The sequence below is a fragment of the Schistocerca serialis genome, chromosome 1 (genome assembly GCF_023864345.2).
Source record: "Schistocerca serialis cubense isolate TAMUIC-IGC-003099 chromosome 1, iqSchSeri2.2, whole genome shotgun sequence".
Taxonomy (NCBI): Eukaryota; Metazoa; Arthropoda; class Insecta; order Orthoptera; family Acrididae; genus Schistocerca; species Schistocerca serialis.
In genome coordinates this window covers 873678358-873693226 of record NC_064638.1, presented here as the reverse complement: position 1 = coordinate 873693226, position 14869 = coordinate 873678358, and the positions used below count along the sequence as shown (strand labels likewise).

The following is a 14869-nucleotide window of genomic DNA, read 5'->3' as shown; positions in this document are numbered from 1 at the left end:
CCATTCTCCAGGGCTGCATCAGCGCATCAGGGATTCCATGCGACGGAGGGTGGATGCATGTATCCTCGCTAACGGAGGACATTTTGAACATTTCCTGTAACAAAGTGTTTGAAGTCACGCTGGTACGTTCTGTTGCTGTGTGTTTCCATTCCATGATTAATGTGATTTGAAGAGAAGAAATAAAATGAGCTCTAACATGGAAAGTAAGCGTTTCCGGACACATGTCCACATAACATATTTTCTTTCTTTGTGTGTGAGGAATGTTTCCTGAAAGTTTGGCCGTACCTTTTTTGTAACACCCTGTATTTGCAGTCGCTTGTCTCGCACTTTCATTAATCTGTTATCCTGCAACGTTAGTCACTTAAATATGTTACCTAGACAAAGTATTCCCGAAATTTCATTACTCTACATTAATTCTTTTTTGGTATTGTGATATTTTTCTGTTGGCGTATTTTTGTCGACAGCATTGAACACACCACCTCTTGTGGCGTGTAACATGTCTTTATGATATGTGTTCCGTGCCTCGTTAAATTTGTAAGAACTTTCTACTTCAGGTTTGATTCGGCTCTCGATTCGAGGTGTAATTTTAGTGTGATAGAGTTCCTGGAAGTCAGTAAATTCAGGGACTTGGTTACGAATGCTTCGGCAGTTTACTGGCAAAATCTTAACATTCGCAGTATCTTCACTCTGTACGCGTGTCGACTGGAAATCGTTTATCAGAGGACCTCAAACATCGCCTGGCCTAAAAAACCGCCACATGCACTTTACAAGTACGCTGCCTTCTGTGTGTAGCGCACCACTGTCAAGGGTATTCCTGTTGTTCTCTACCCATGACTAAGGTCTGCAGCCACGGTCATATAGAATCGACAAAGGCTCTCGATCTACTCGGCTACAAACCGAAGTTTCACCATCAATTATGGATGCGATATTGCAGATTGTATGTTCATCCTGCACCCTGCGAGTGGGGCCAGCTGTCTTCACCACTTTCGCTAGCCGTACGTGCAGCCTGAGGATGGCCTCAGAACACAAGTGACTGGCGAATGCGCCACGCCATTTTCCTAAGGGGCGCCTCAACGAACCTAACATTGGAGCTCCTGATAACTGGCAAACCTCTGTCCCCGTTTACCTGCTCCAATCCTGATGAAGGAGCAGCTCTTGTCCATTCCTATGGAAAATGGGCGAGGCCTTACGGCCAGTGAATAAAATAAATGGCAGGCGCATCGTTAACTGCAGCTACTGTTTCGGACGGGGTCTTACCCGAAATTTCATTCCGTTTAACTGTGAAAGTTTGGCAGATATACGTTTGTCATTCCTTTCCTGATCCAGCGACCTACCTTGAGTTGATCGAGCATTGTGCGGCCGACAATCCTCTTCATAACGATTACAATCTTCCCTTCGCTGATTGTAATCTGCGAGGGACAGTCAAATGAAACTCGAACACCTGCAAAAACACGGGACCTTTGAATGGTTCCACTCGAAAGTAATACACGCATTAAGACGATTACCTCACTGGGAGATGAAACGATCAATTCCTATTTCGTAGATCCCAGTCAGCAACAACCATACCTACTCCTGCACTTCCTCATCCGACTGAAACCGATGTCCACGCATGTCAATCATCAAACAAATCGCTGAAACTTAGCCTTCGTCGAATTGACAGCGTGGAGGTGGGCATTACAGCGCTTCAGGATGATTCTGTCCGACAGCATTACGACAGACCGAGGATAAACACAAAGCCAACAGTAAAAACATCGCACGTCTCTCTCCCCGAAGAAACCCAAAGTTTTCACACAAGTTCCGGTAACGTTATGAGTCCTTCTTCTTCGACTGCAGGGGCCCTCTGCTCGTCGAGTTCCTAGAGCATGGAACGACAATCCGTGCGCAGCGCTACGAAGAAGTTTTGCAGAATCAGTGACACGCCACCAAATCTAAACGCTCTGGGTCCCTGTCGGGCGGAATCATCCTGTTGCACGATAACTCTAGTCCCCACACTGACAATCAGCGGTTTGGTTGGGGAACACTGCAACATCTTCCGTGCAGTCCGGATCTTTCATTGTGTGATTTTCACATCTTTGAGAACCCGAAGAAAAACATCCGTGGACGTCGGTTTCGGTCGAATGAGCAAGTGCAAGAATGGGCGCGGTTGTAGATCCGTCTGCGGCCGACCGGGTTCTACGAAACAGGAGTTACTCATCTCGTCTCTCCGTAGAATAAATGTCTTAATCCGTGTGATGATTGCTTTTGAATGGAACCATTCCATGGTCCCGTTGTGGCTGGCGTTCGGTGATAATTTGAGTGCCGCTTCTATCGAAACAGATTGGGTGGCCCGTAATTACTTTGAAACGAGCTTTTCGATTTCTTCTACCGAAATTCCCTGCATTATGTTATCTCCCTTCTTGATCATTATCTTCCATATATGATATCTGACACATAATTTTTCAGTGTCACTGTATAAGACAAAGGCAAATTACAGTGAGGCGCCGAAGAAACTGGTATAGGCGTATTCATATACAAAGATATGTAAACAGGCAGGATGCGGCTCTGAGGTCACCAACGCCTATATAAGACAACAAGCGTCTGGCGCAGTTGTTATGTCGGTTACTGATGCTATAATGGTATGTAATCAGGATTTATGTGAATTTGAACATGGTGCTACAGTCGGAGCACGAGCGATGGGTCGCAGTATCTCCGAGGTAGTGATGAAGTGGGGATTTTGCTGTACGACAGATTTCACAAGTGTACTGTGAATATCAGAAATCTGGTAAAACATCAATTTCCGACATCGCTGTGGCCGGAAAAATATCCTGTAAGAACGGGACCAACGACGACTGAAGAGAATCTTTCAACGCGACAGAAGTGCAACCCTTTCGAAAATTGGTGCAGATTTGAATGCTGGGCCATCAACAAGTGTCAGCGTGCGAACCATTTAATGAAACATCAACAATATGGGCTTTCGGAGCCGAAGGCTCACTCGTGTACCCTTTATGACTGCACGACACGCCTGGGTCCGTCAACACCGACGCTGGACTGTTGATGACGGGAAACATGTCGCCTGGTCGGACGAGTCTCGTTTCAAATTGTATCACGCTGATGGATGTATACGGGTATGGAGACAACCTCATAAATTAATGGACTCTGCATGTCAGCAGGGGACTGTTCAAGCTGATGAGGCTTTGTAAGGGTGTGGAGCTTGTGCGGTTAGAGTGATACGGGACCTCTGATAGATCTAGATACGACTCTGACAGGTGACATGTACGTAAAGATCCTGTCCGATCACCTGCATCCATTCATGTCCATTGTGCATTCCGACGGAGTAGGGCAATTCCAGCAGGACAATGCGACACCCCACAAGTTCAGAATTGCTACAGAGTTGCTCCAGGAACACTCTTCTGAGTTTAAACACTTCCACTTGCCTCCGAAGTCCCCAGATATGAATATTATTGAGCATATAGGGGATGCCTTGCAACGTGCTGTTCAGAAGAGATTTCCACCCCCTCGTACGCTAACAGATTCATGGACAGCCTTGCAGGACTCATGGTGCCAGTTCTCTCCAGCACTACTTCAGACATTAGTCGAATCCATGCCACGTCGTGTTGCGGCTCTTGTGCGTGCTCGCAGGGGCCCTACGCGATATTGGGCGGGTGTACTAGTTTCTTTAACTCTTCAGGGTATATGGTCCCAGGACCAAGGGCACATCGCAGCTGGCCCAGCTAGGGGAGCAGTACCAGCCAGCTAGGTACGAAGACGAACAATGTGACTGAAAATGGGGAAAATCCCAGGAGCTGGGCAGTTGTCACTCGCTTAGTAGAATGCGGAATACAACAATGGCGGACTTTGAGGCAATCTGAAATATGGCTAAGTTGAATCTCTTGGAAATTCAAAAATAAATCACAGTTGCATAATAAAGCAAATCTGAATATATTGGCGATCTCAGCTAAATGCTGCATCCAATGACATAAAAATTCTTTCAACATCTTTAAAAGTACAGAAGTTAATTTTCTACAGTGACTTCATTTTTCACACTGAACCTCTCAATTTACAACTTGTATGTGATTTCAATAAACGATATCTCAGATGATAGCACTGGATTACAGTTACCATCCCTGAAAGCTACGCATCTGTCTTATTTATTGGTTTATGATGTCTTTTACATCATTTTGATTACTCAAATGATGTAAATCTAATTCTCCACAGTACCAAAGCAAATAAATGGAGTTGGACTATCTCGTATCTTGTCACACTTGCGTGTTTGTTTAATGACTGTGTTGATATTTTTGCCAGATACTTATTTAACTGCTAATTGCAATAGCTAACACAAACTCATGGTAATTTAAGAAGTAATCAGATACATGTATTAGCTGACACCACTACCGTAAGGAGTGAAAAAGAAGCTTCTATTAAACAGACATAATGATTGTTTACACACTATTTAACAACATTCTGTTGCCGTTTAACGTCATTGCACTTGTGCAAGAATGCTGACTCATTTATTTATGAACAAATCTAGATTTGTAATTCTCGTGTATGGTCTGAGTGTAACCGAATTTTTATCATTTCTTTACTGAAATACTGATGTAATATATTTTTTTAGTGCATGAAGTTGTCAAGTGGAGTCAAAGCATGTCTGTCAAAATATAAGAGCGATGTATTTTTGGTGGGGATGGCCTTCAGCCAATAGAAAAACAAACAGTGGTGGAACACCACTGGAGTCAAGTAGAGACAGACGTTTTTACGGGTGGTGCATTGAAGGAAGCGATTCTGGACTGTGACATGTAAGCTCAGGAAGAAAGCAGACCTGCCTGCGATATACTGCATCACTCGGTCATGTGAGTGATTGATCCTGGACGCTGAGCGGCCGCTACGTGCTCTAACGTGTTTCGATTGCATTATCTAATTGAGAATAGACAGAATATGAATTTCTACTCGTTATCTTGTATCTATTAGTTTCTAATCATCGTGTTGAATTCTAAATTCTTTTGAGCTGATAAATATTTCGTATCGTGATCACGAAATATGTGTGTTTCAGATGACTGTTCTGCTTGAGGATTCTTCTACGATTCTCGTAACGCTTTCATTGCAAATTTATTTGATAACGTTATTTCCTGTTTGTATTTTAACTGGATATCGTAGGTCCACTTTCTGTTTAGTTGAGATATACTTTCGCCAGTAAACATTATTCAACATAATTTTCTGCCGTCTATATTAATTACAGACATTAGGCTAGGACCCTTTTATTAAATTACTCGTTTATATTTTATTTTATATTTCTGTGTTTGTATTAATTCGCATTTCTAGCCAATGCATAGACTGTTTGACTGCACGATCACAGCCACAGACTATTATGTACAGCGCGTTCGCAGCTGGGGACCGTAACAGACGTGTGCGGTTCGACTCTTGTGACGTCATCGAGATATTCCTTCTAAACAAAACTACGCATCGCCCAATTATAGTCGCAACTGGTTTGCTGGTATAGGGTGCTGTTTAGGGAGAGGTACTTAGCAGGAAACCGATAGAAAACGTCGCAGCACACAGAGAAGGCATAAAATGCAGCAGCATGTAGTGTTATACTAGTACGTCTCTTTCGTCTCTCGTACCATACTCATTACTCAGAAACCTAAGATTCACGACAGTGGCACACAGAACATACGTACCAGATTTCATACTGGCTGTGCGTGGGTTCGGCAACGGCCTTGCCGCAGTGGGTACACCGGTTCCCGTCAGATCACCGAAGTTAAGCGCTGTCGGGCGTGGCCGGCACTTGGATGGGTGACCATCCTGGCCGCCATGAGCTGTTGCCATTTTTCGGGGTGCACTCAGCCTCGTGATGCCAATTGAGGAGCTACTCGACCGAATAGTAGCGGCTCCGGTCAAAGAAAACCATCATAAGGACCGGGAGAGCGGTGTGCTGACCACATGCCCCTCCTGTCCGCATCCTCATCTGAGGATGATACGGCGGTCGGATGGCCCCGATGGGCCACTTGTGGCCTGAAGACGGAGCGCTTTTTTTGTGCGTGGGTTCACAGGCATGTGCCTTAAGTATGACGATCATCAGGCGCAACACTGAGACGTTATCAGATGTAGATACAGAGATATCACCTCCGTAATCATAGTAATTTATCTTACTGAACGGATCGCACTTGAAACGTTTTCGAGTACTTCAGTACATTCCTTTTATTTGCAAAAAGAAAAAAATGACGCGGGAGCACCGACAATGGAAGCAGGAATGTAAATTGCAAGTCCAGTGACTTCTCACACAGAGCCATACTTAGGAATAAAAAAGATTTATCATGCTATGCTCGTTATTTTCGTTATTCGCTTGGTCGTTCTACTAGAAGAGGACCTTCTTAAGGTTGACTCTTTCAGTGGAATATATTAGTGGTACCTTGAAAAGTTTGCTTTTTAGAAAGGCAACAGATGTGTAAGTTCTGCGATTAGCAAAGACAAGCTTATGGTACGAGGGCCGTTCAGAAAGTAACCTCCAGTTGATTTTAAAAAATACACCAAGTTAAATAAAAATATTTTAATATATACATCTTACAACTACATCTTTGCACTATTTTTCTACATAGTCTCCATAGTGATTGAGGCACTTATCGTATCTCTTCACAAGCTTTGAAATTCCTTCTGCATAAAAATCACCCGCTTGTGCCTGGAGCCAGCCTGTGACCGCATCTTTGAGCTCTTCGTCGTCATCAAACCGCTGTGACCCGAGCCATTTCTTCAAATCCATGAAGAGGTGATAATCACTTGGCGCCAGGTCTGGGCTGTAAGGTGGATGGTTGATAACGTCCCACTTGAAGGACTCAAGAAGGGCCGTTGTTCTGCATAAAAATCACCCGCTTGTGCCTGGAACCAGCCTGTGACCGCATCTTTGAGCTCTTCGTCGTCATCAAACCGCTGTGACCCGAGCCATTTCTTCAAATGCATGAAGAGGTGATAATCACTTGGCGCCAGGTCTGGGCTGTAAGGTGGATGGTTGATAACGTCCCACTTGAAGGACTCAAGAAGGGCCGTTGTTCTGCGAGCAGAGTGAGGACGGGCGTTATCGTGCAAAAAAACGATACTGGAAGTCAGCATACCACGGCGTTTGTTCTGTATAGCCCGTCGTAACTTTTTTATTGTTTCACAGTACACGTGTTGATTAATGGTCGTACCACGTTCCATGAATTCAACCAACAACACCCCTTTGGCATCCCAAAACACCGTTGCCATCAGTTTTCTGGCAGAAAAATCTTGCGAGGCTTTTCTTGGTTTGGTAGGTGAATTTGAATGTGCCCACATCTTTGATTGTTCTTTTGTCTCAGGGTTCACGTACTTAATCCAGGTTTCGTCACCGGTCACGATTCTGTTTAACAATGGTTCTCCTTCGTCCTGATAACGTGACAGAAAGTCTAATGCAGAGGCCATTCTTTGAGTTTTGTGGTGGTCGGTAAGAATTTTGGGCACCCATCGTGCACAGAACTTACGGTAACCCAATCTTGCTGTCACTATCTCGTATAAGAGAGTCTTAGAAATCTGTGGAAAACCAGTAGACAACTCCGACATTGAGAAACGTCGATTTTCACGAACTTTTGCATCAACTGTCTGAACGAGTTCGTCAGTCACCAATGATGGTCTACCACTCCTCTCTTCATCATGAACGTTTTCTCGTCCACTTTTAAATAAACGTACCCATTCACGGACAACTCCTTCACTCATAACTCTTGGTCCGTACACGGCACAAAGCTCACGATGAATAGCTGCTGCAGAATATCCTTTGGCTGTAAAAAACCTTATGACAGCACGCACTTCACATTTGGCGGGGTTTTCTATTGCAGCACACATTTCAAACTGCCACAAAAACTAAACTAGCGCAGGTACGACGTTCACTCAACCACGGCTTGATCCCGACTGACCTGTTGAGTGCGTGAACGCACAGATGGCGTCGCTACTCCCCCCACAACCCGCACTGTGACCAATCGGAGGTTACTTTCTGAACCGCCCTCGTATTTTCGGACATGGAGAATGGACAGCAGCTAGTATCTTTTTGTGTAGTAATAATAACACCATGAGCTGTGTATTTTAATTTTGTTTACTTGCAATTGGTATCGCTGACAGAATCACCATCTTCAGGCCAATCTACGGAAGAATGTTACTACTTTTTCAACGGGAATCATCACCATGTTTCTAGTAAAAAGACGAAAAACCATCATCTTCTGCGTAACATATCGCGCGTGTTCCGTCTTGTTGCGGCCCATCAACTATCAACTCAACTCACACACAGCTACAACCAAGCGCACCACATACGACAACTTACGCGGTCGCCGACGGTTTCTGGTCTTTGTTTTTTTAATATGGTGACGATTTCCGCTGAATACGAGGTCACCTTGTGACGTAGAGGGTCCTGAAGATGTTGGATTGTACCAGCAAAAACGGGTGCAATTAACAAAAGCTAATACACACAGCTCATGATATTCCAGCAGAAAAAGAAGCTGAACAACAGGACACATGATTCCCTGCACGCGGACTGACATCAGCAGCAGCATTAGCGGAATGCTGCGTGTTTTGAATACATTGCAATGGTTTTCATAATTTCTGGATAGTGTATGTTTAACAATGGTGTTGAAAATATTGCGGTTTTTTAGTTTTCAGTCGTTTCGTGTACTCTGTGATTTAAAACTGAGCTCAGTAGAGAACTGTGTGGGGTGTTTACGTGCTTGTGCTAACGTCCTCCCGCAGTCTGGTCGTTGCGTGTTGTTTGCATGCTTCACAGTGCTTTTCACGATTTCCTGAGAATGTATTTTAAAGACTGTTTTTAAAAAATCTTGCATTTTAGTTTTCATTCATTTCGTGTCGTCTACTACAATTTACGATCTCGAATATGTGAGTGGTTAGGAAATTTTTCGTGCCAGAGTCCTTGAATAGAAAGTACTGAGATCACATGCCGCATCAAATTCAGATAAAATACCAAGCTTTCAATGATACCTGCCTTCATCGGCGTCAGGGATTAAGACTGAGTATCGTGAACTTCCAAGTCCCCTCTTTTGTACCCACAAGGTGGCACCCGATTGGCTGGATTTCGTCACGATGGCGCGTACCGAGGTGGCACCCTCTATCTCCAAAGATTTTGCTTGCAGCGCCATCAGGCGGTAACTGCGATAAGTACACCTTCGTGTTTCTTCCTAGTCAAGAGCTCGCTTCCACGCATTGCTACGTGCATAGCCGGTGTCTTTATTGTTGTTTTTACAAATCTAATTTCAGCTGCTTTCCTGATCCAAGAGCGCCAATAGATCAATGCGTGACCAAGTATTGTCGTTTGTTCAAACAAAGTCCTGTGCTTATTTAACGCTGGCACTGCTGATTTGTAACACCCGCCGCCTTGATCCGCCTCACCCCCTGGTTGCTCCTCTCCTCTCCCATCCCCGCCCCCTGCCACGTCTTCACTGTTGTATCCCCCCCTACCCCCCATCTCCACACCCTTCATCTCCTTTCCCAAGGTGGCTTCCATCAACTCCCCCTCCCGGATGATGCCCTCTCTCCCTCCTATCAACTCTGATCCTCACTCCCCCTCCTTTCCTCTGTCCTTTTCCCGGGCTCCCTCTCCCCCCCCTTCCATCCTCCTTTTTCCCCACCTCCCCTCTCTCTGCCCCCTTCTCTCCCCCGAGTCCCTTTGCATTTCCCTCCTCTGCCTCCTCTCATTCCCTCTCGCGTCTGCCCTGCCCCTCCCCCCCTTTATTAGTCCTCTCCCTCCTTGGTTCCACCCCTTTTCGTTTTTTTCCCCCTCCTCCGGCCCCCCCCCATCTGCCTTTGGCTCGGGAGTGTCGTCTTTGTGCCGCCCTTTTCGTGCAGTGTTTTACAGTGAGTGTTCTGTGTTGTGTTTTCTTTTGGGAAGTATTGTGAACAGCCATCATACTGTCGCTGGGCGTGCTTTTTATATCTTGTGAACAGAAACCAGACTGTCACCGTGTTTTTTAATTGTGTGTTTACTATGTTACTTGTCTGATTCCTGTGTCTTTTATTAACGTTGCCAACCCCTTTTGCTTTCTTTTTAACTTTCCGCATTTTTCTGCCATTTAACACTTTATGTCACCGTTTTATCGCCTGTTTTTCTTGTTTCTTTTTCCATTTTTAAAAATAAAAGTCTGTAGGCTGTAGAGCAGCGTACTAAGCTGCTGCCAGCCCACCCCCTTCGGGGGCGAATTGAAAATCAATAAAGGAAAAAAAAAGATTTATAACACCTGCATTTAAGACGACGCTAATGCTCGAGGCAACGATAGGTACAGCAAAAAAAAAAAAAAAAATAATAATAATAATAATAATAATGTTGTTATTAGGTGGCCGGAGTGGCCGAGCGGTTCTGGGCGCTACAGTCTGGAACTGCGCGACCGCTACGGTCACAGGTTCAAATCCTGCCTGGGGCATGGATGTGTGTGGTGTCCTTAGGTTAGTTAGGTTTAGGTGGTTCTAAGTTCTAGGGGACTGATGACCTCAGAAGTTAAGTCCCATAGTGCTCAGACCCATTTGAACCATTTTTTTTTGTTATTAATTCACAGTAGTTTCAGGCCGATATTGTCTTTAACTCGGCTGAAAATTTCCTTAATTTGTCTGGGTGGCTGAAAGACTGGTCCGATTCCCTGCCTGCTGAGGACACTATTCGTCTAGCTAGTTATGCACGGCAGGACGGAAGCTGAGCTGTGTGTTGGCTTGTTTGAATGGCGTCGTGTCTTAGTTTCCTCAACAGCGTTGATCCAATGTCATGGACAGAATATCTGTTTCTTCTGAACGCAGAGGAATACTTCCCACAGTTCACCGCCTGATGTGGCGGATGGCGCTGCAAGGAACGCTATACTGTGTAGAGACCGCAAGCAAAATCTGTGGATGTAGAATGTGCGACTTCGGTATCCGGCGTCTTGGCTTAATCTAGCCAATCGCCTGCCGTCCTGAGGGTATAAAAGAGGGAACTTTGCCAGCTAACGCCAAGGATAACTCTTTTGTACCCTCAGGACGGCAGGCAGCCAGCTTTAGTCCTTGACGACGACGATGGTGGAGAGTATCATCGAAAACTTGGAATTTTATTCGAATTTGACGCGGCAAGTGAATTAAGAACTTTTCATGAATCTGTTTGGTGTTTACATTTTTGTGTTTTTATGTCCGTCTCCCGCCTAGAAGTGAACCACACTGCTCACTGACAGATTTCTCACTATTGTTACTTTGTTACTCTTTGTGTGTGTGTTACTGCTTTCTAGTTCACTGTAAAGTTAGTCATGTGTGACAAATTTGGATATTGCCGTATAATTGTTAGTATGGGAGAAACAAGTCAGGACTGTGGATTGATGTTTAATCGGGGTGATTGATATGGGCAAGCCAGTAAAGTGTCAGACGAGGTTCTCCCATGGAGTTATAGATTATTATTCGAGAGAAGATAAGTCTGGAATAGGAAAGAAAGATTGACGTCCTTCGTAGAGAATTAGAAATGGCGTGTTTTGAATTAGGTGTATTTGAAGGGGGAACGAGTCAACGGGATCTGGGAAAAGGTGGTAAGTAATAAACAGAAGGAGAAAAACCTCAGAAACCACATTTCAGATTCCGGTTAGCAATCAGTTTGACTTGTTACTTGGTATAGAAGAAGAGTCTATCCATATTCTAAGCAAAGAACAGTACAGCAGACTCCTAGGAATGACGTTAAGGCTAGGTCGGTAGAATAGTCAAGCAGAAAGAAAAGAGTCCTGCTGCTACGTAGCAGTCACTGAAGGGGCGAAGTCCAAACTTTACACAAAAATACTTGGCGCAGAGTACCAGGTGACAGAAAGCATAGAGGTTTTGCGCAGAGATTTTTATGAGTAAGATCAGGTACGTAACAGTAGGAGGAGCAGGAAACAGCCTGGCTAGAAAAAAAATGGTTCAAACGGCTCTGAGCACTATGGGACTTATTATCTGTGGTCATCAGTCCCCTAGAACTTGGAACTACGTAAACCTAACTAACCTAAGGACATCACACACATCCATGCCCGAGAAAGGGTTCGAACCTGTGACCGTAGCGGTCACGCGGTTCCAGACTGAAGCGCCTAGAACCGCACGGTCACACCGGCCGGCGCCTGGCTAGAGCTTAGAGTGCAATATTAAAGGTGAACTGGTGCAAAAAAGAGTAGCAACAGCACATCCATGTATGAGGTTTGTGGAGATTTTACAGCGACATGACAAGCACTCGGTTGACACGCCTGTTAGCTGTGTAAACAGACCTGAATGGATTGGTTTTGACTGAAACAAAGTCTCATACCTGTGTCGTATTTATTGCTGCAACTGGGGCATGGGAATACACAAATCATTGCATGCGCCTGAATAGGAATTAGCTGAACATTTTGCAGGAAGTGTTGGAGGCGGGGGACAGGTGGCAGGTGGCACAAGCACACAAGACAAAGTCCCTATGATTACTGGAGTCACAAGGGTACATTTTGTAGTTTAGTGCCAGGTTATAGACACAGTCTGAAAAGAAATTAGAATGGAACAGGACCCTAATAAATGTAACATTTTCTAGAAAAGTAAAATTAATTTGTTTCAACAAAACATTATCAGGTTGAAAAGGAGGAGTTGCAACGTATGTAAAAGTTGGACACAAAGTCAGAAACAATTAAACAAATGGTGTTTGTACTGATTAGAAACTAGAATCATGTGCATGTGAGTTGTAACTACAGAATACTTTTCTGGTAATTGTAGAAGTCTACAGATAATCTCTAGTAAACGTTCAGCTATTTACGAGAAATCTCGATGGAGACAAGAAGGAACAGTCAGCAGTTCGTTGTGATTTCAATGTAGATTTCTTAAAAGATATGAAGAAATGAACTGGAATCATTATTTGGGTGTTTCAATCTAATTTCAGAAGTCTGTTTTCCAACACGTGTGTAGCAAGATAGAAGGACTCTGATTAATAATATTTTATAGGCATTGCTCAGTCTGAAACAATTAATGTGTACACAATTATTAATGGGCTGTCTAATCACCAAACACAGACAATGGAAATAAACAATGTAGCACTTTACACCACTGAGGCTGGTTCATGTAAAGCAGTGAGGCTCATTAATGAAAACATGTTTTAAGGGCAAGTTAAAAGAGGTGGTGTGGGATGACGTATAAAGAGATGTTAGAGTGAAATTCGATATATTCCATAGTAGCTTTGTGTCAATAACGGATAGTTTCTTTCCTAAGAAGTTATCCAGAAAATCCTTAGAAAGTCCTGAACAACTGAAGGAATTAAAATATCGTGTAAGTGGAAGAGGAAAATCTATTTAAGGATCAGAGCAAGTTAAGATCCGACATTATTTGCATACTACAAAAAATACTATAATAAGTTAATGGAAGTCATTAAAATGTCAACAAGTATTTATATCCAGTTAGAAATTAATAATGTAGGTCATTAGATGGAAAGTATACAGTGTATGGGATATTCTCAAATGGGAGACAGAACAGCCTGTCAGTGTTCAAGATACCATAACAATTAAATTAAGTGACAACGTTGGGACTGATAATTCACAAGTTGAACAGTCACTTTCTAAATATAGAGGGAAATATAGGATTAAAATTGTTCAATTGAAAAATCAAGAAAATATATTAAATATAACATTCCGTAAACCTGTAATCAGCTGGCAGTAGCACTATCATCATTCAGTGAAATTAGCAGAATTTTAAAAATTCTAAAAAAAGTGTTGTATCTGAGAGTAATTACTCTGAAGGGGATAGAACTGAAATTGATTAATAAATAAAGGTATTTCAAGAAAAGCAGAATTTCTCGCTACTTTTTGATCACAATTCGCAATACCATATTTATGAGACATATAGGACATGTGCAGTAAGCACAGGTGTTATTACACGTGTTTCTATCCTTTCTATTACGTAACTATGGTGTGTGTAACTAATGATGACACGAGCACTAGAGGCTCTCGTCATTTTTATTCCTTTTACTGATAACCACTGCTGTCTTAGAGCACCTGCTTACAACTTGAAAATGACTAAAAGGTAGAAATTACAGTAATGGGTTTTTGATGAACATACAGTCGATGGCGAACAGGAATCTTTCAAACAATTCAGACAATGTTGGCAAGGTAAAAAATTTTAGAAGTTGGGGAGAAATGACAAACTTTAATTTTGTGTTCAGTTTTGGGTAGACTCCTTTTCCTTAAATAAGTGAATGACCTTCCATTTGACATTCAATAAGCAGAACTGGTAGCCTACTTCTCGCAATCTACACTAGTCTTATAATAAATCCCATTAGAGAGAAAGTAACAGAGGAGAATTATGTTTTTCAAAGAATTATTAAGTGGGTCGCTGAAAATGGACTCTCCGTAAATTTCGAGTAAACTCTATATTCAGTTCTGTACAGCTAATATAGTCATATAAACAACTGGTGTAGCACATGAGCAGGAATCAGTAAGTAGAGAAGAATGCTCCAAATTTCTGCGTGAATGTATTGATGAAAACTTGATCTGGAAGAAGCATTTTACTCAGCATCTCAAATAATTAAGTTCAGCCACTTTTTTTTCCTTCATATAATTGCTGATCTTGGAAGCAAACGAATCAACCTTCTGACTTATTTTGCATATTTCCACTTAATTACATGTTATGGAATAATTTTCTGGGGTAAAATCACTTAGAAAGAAAGTAATGATGCACGAAAGCGAGGAGTAAAAATATCGGCCTTTATTACCCATTATTAAACCTGTGAGTGACTCAGAAAGGATTTCAATATGCAGCTACAAACATTTTTGATCATTTACCCAATAACATTGAATGCCTGGCAGGTACCAAAGCAAGTTTATATCTGACCTAATATCATTTCTCTTGGACAACCTCTGCTTCATGGACAGTTTTCTACTTAAAAACCGATAGCTCCTAATAA

General features: G+C 43.0%; 1 pseudogene; it reads left to right on the top strand.

Annotated features, from left to right (window-relative positions):
- Positions 1-5680: 5680 nt before the first annotated feature.
- Positions 5681-5798, top strand: LOC126427565 (5S ribosomal RNA; annotated as a pseudogene).
- Positions 5799-14869: the final 9071 nt, after the last annotated feature.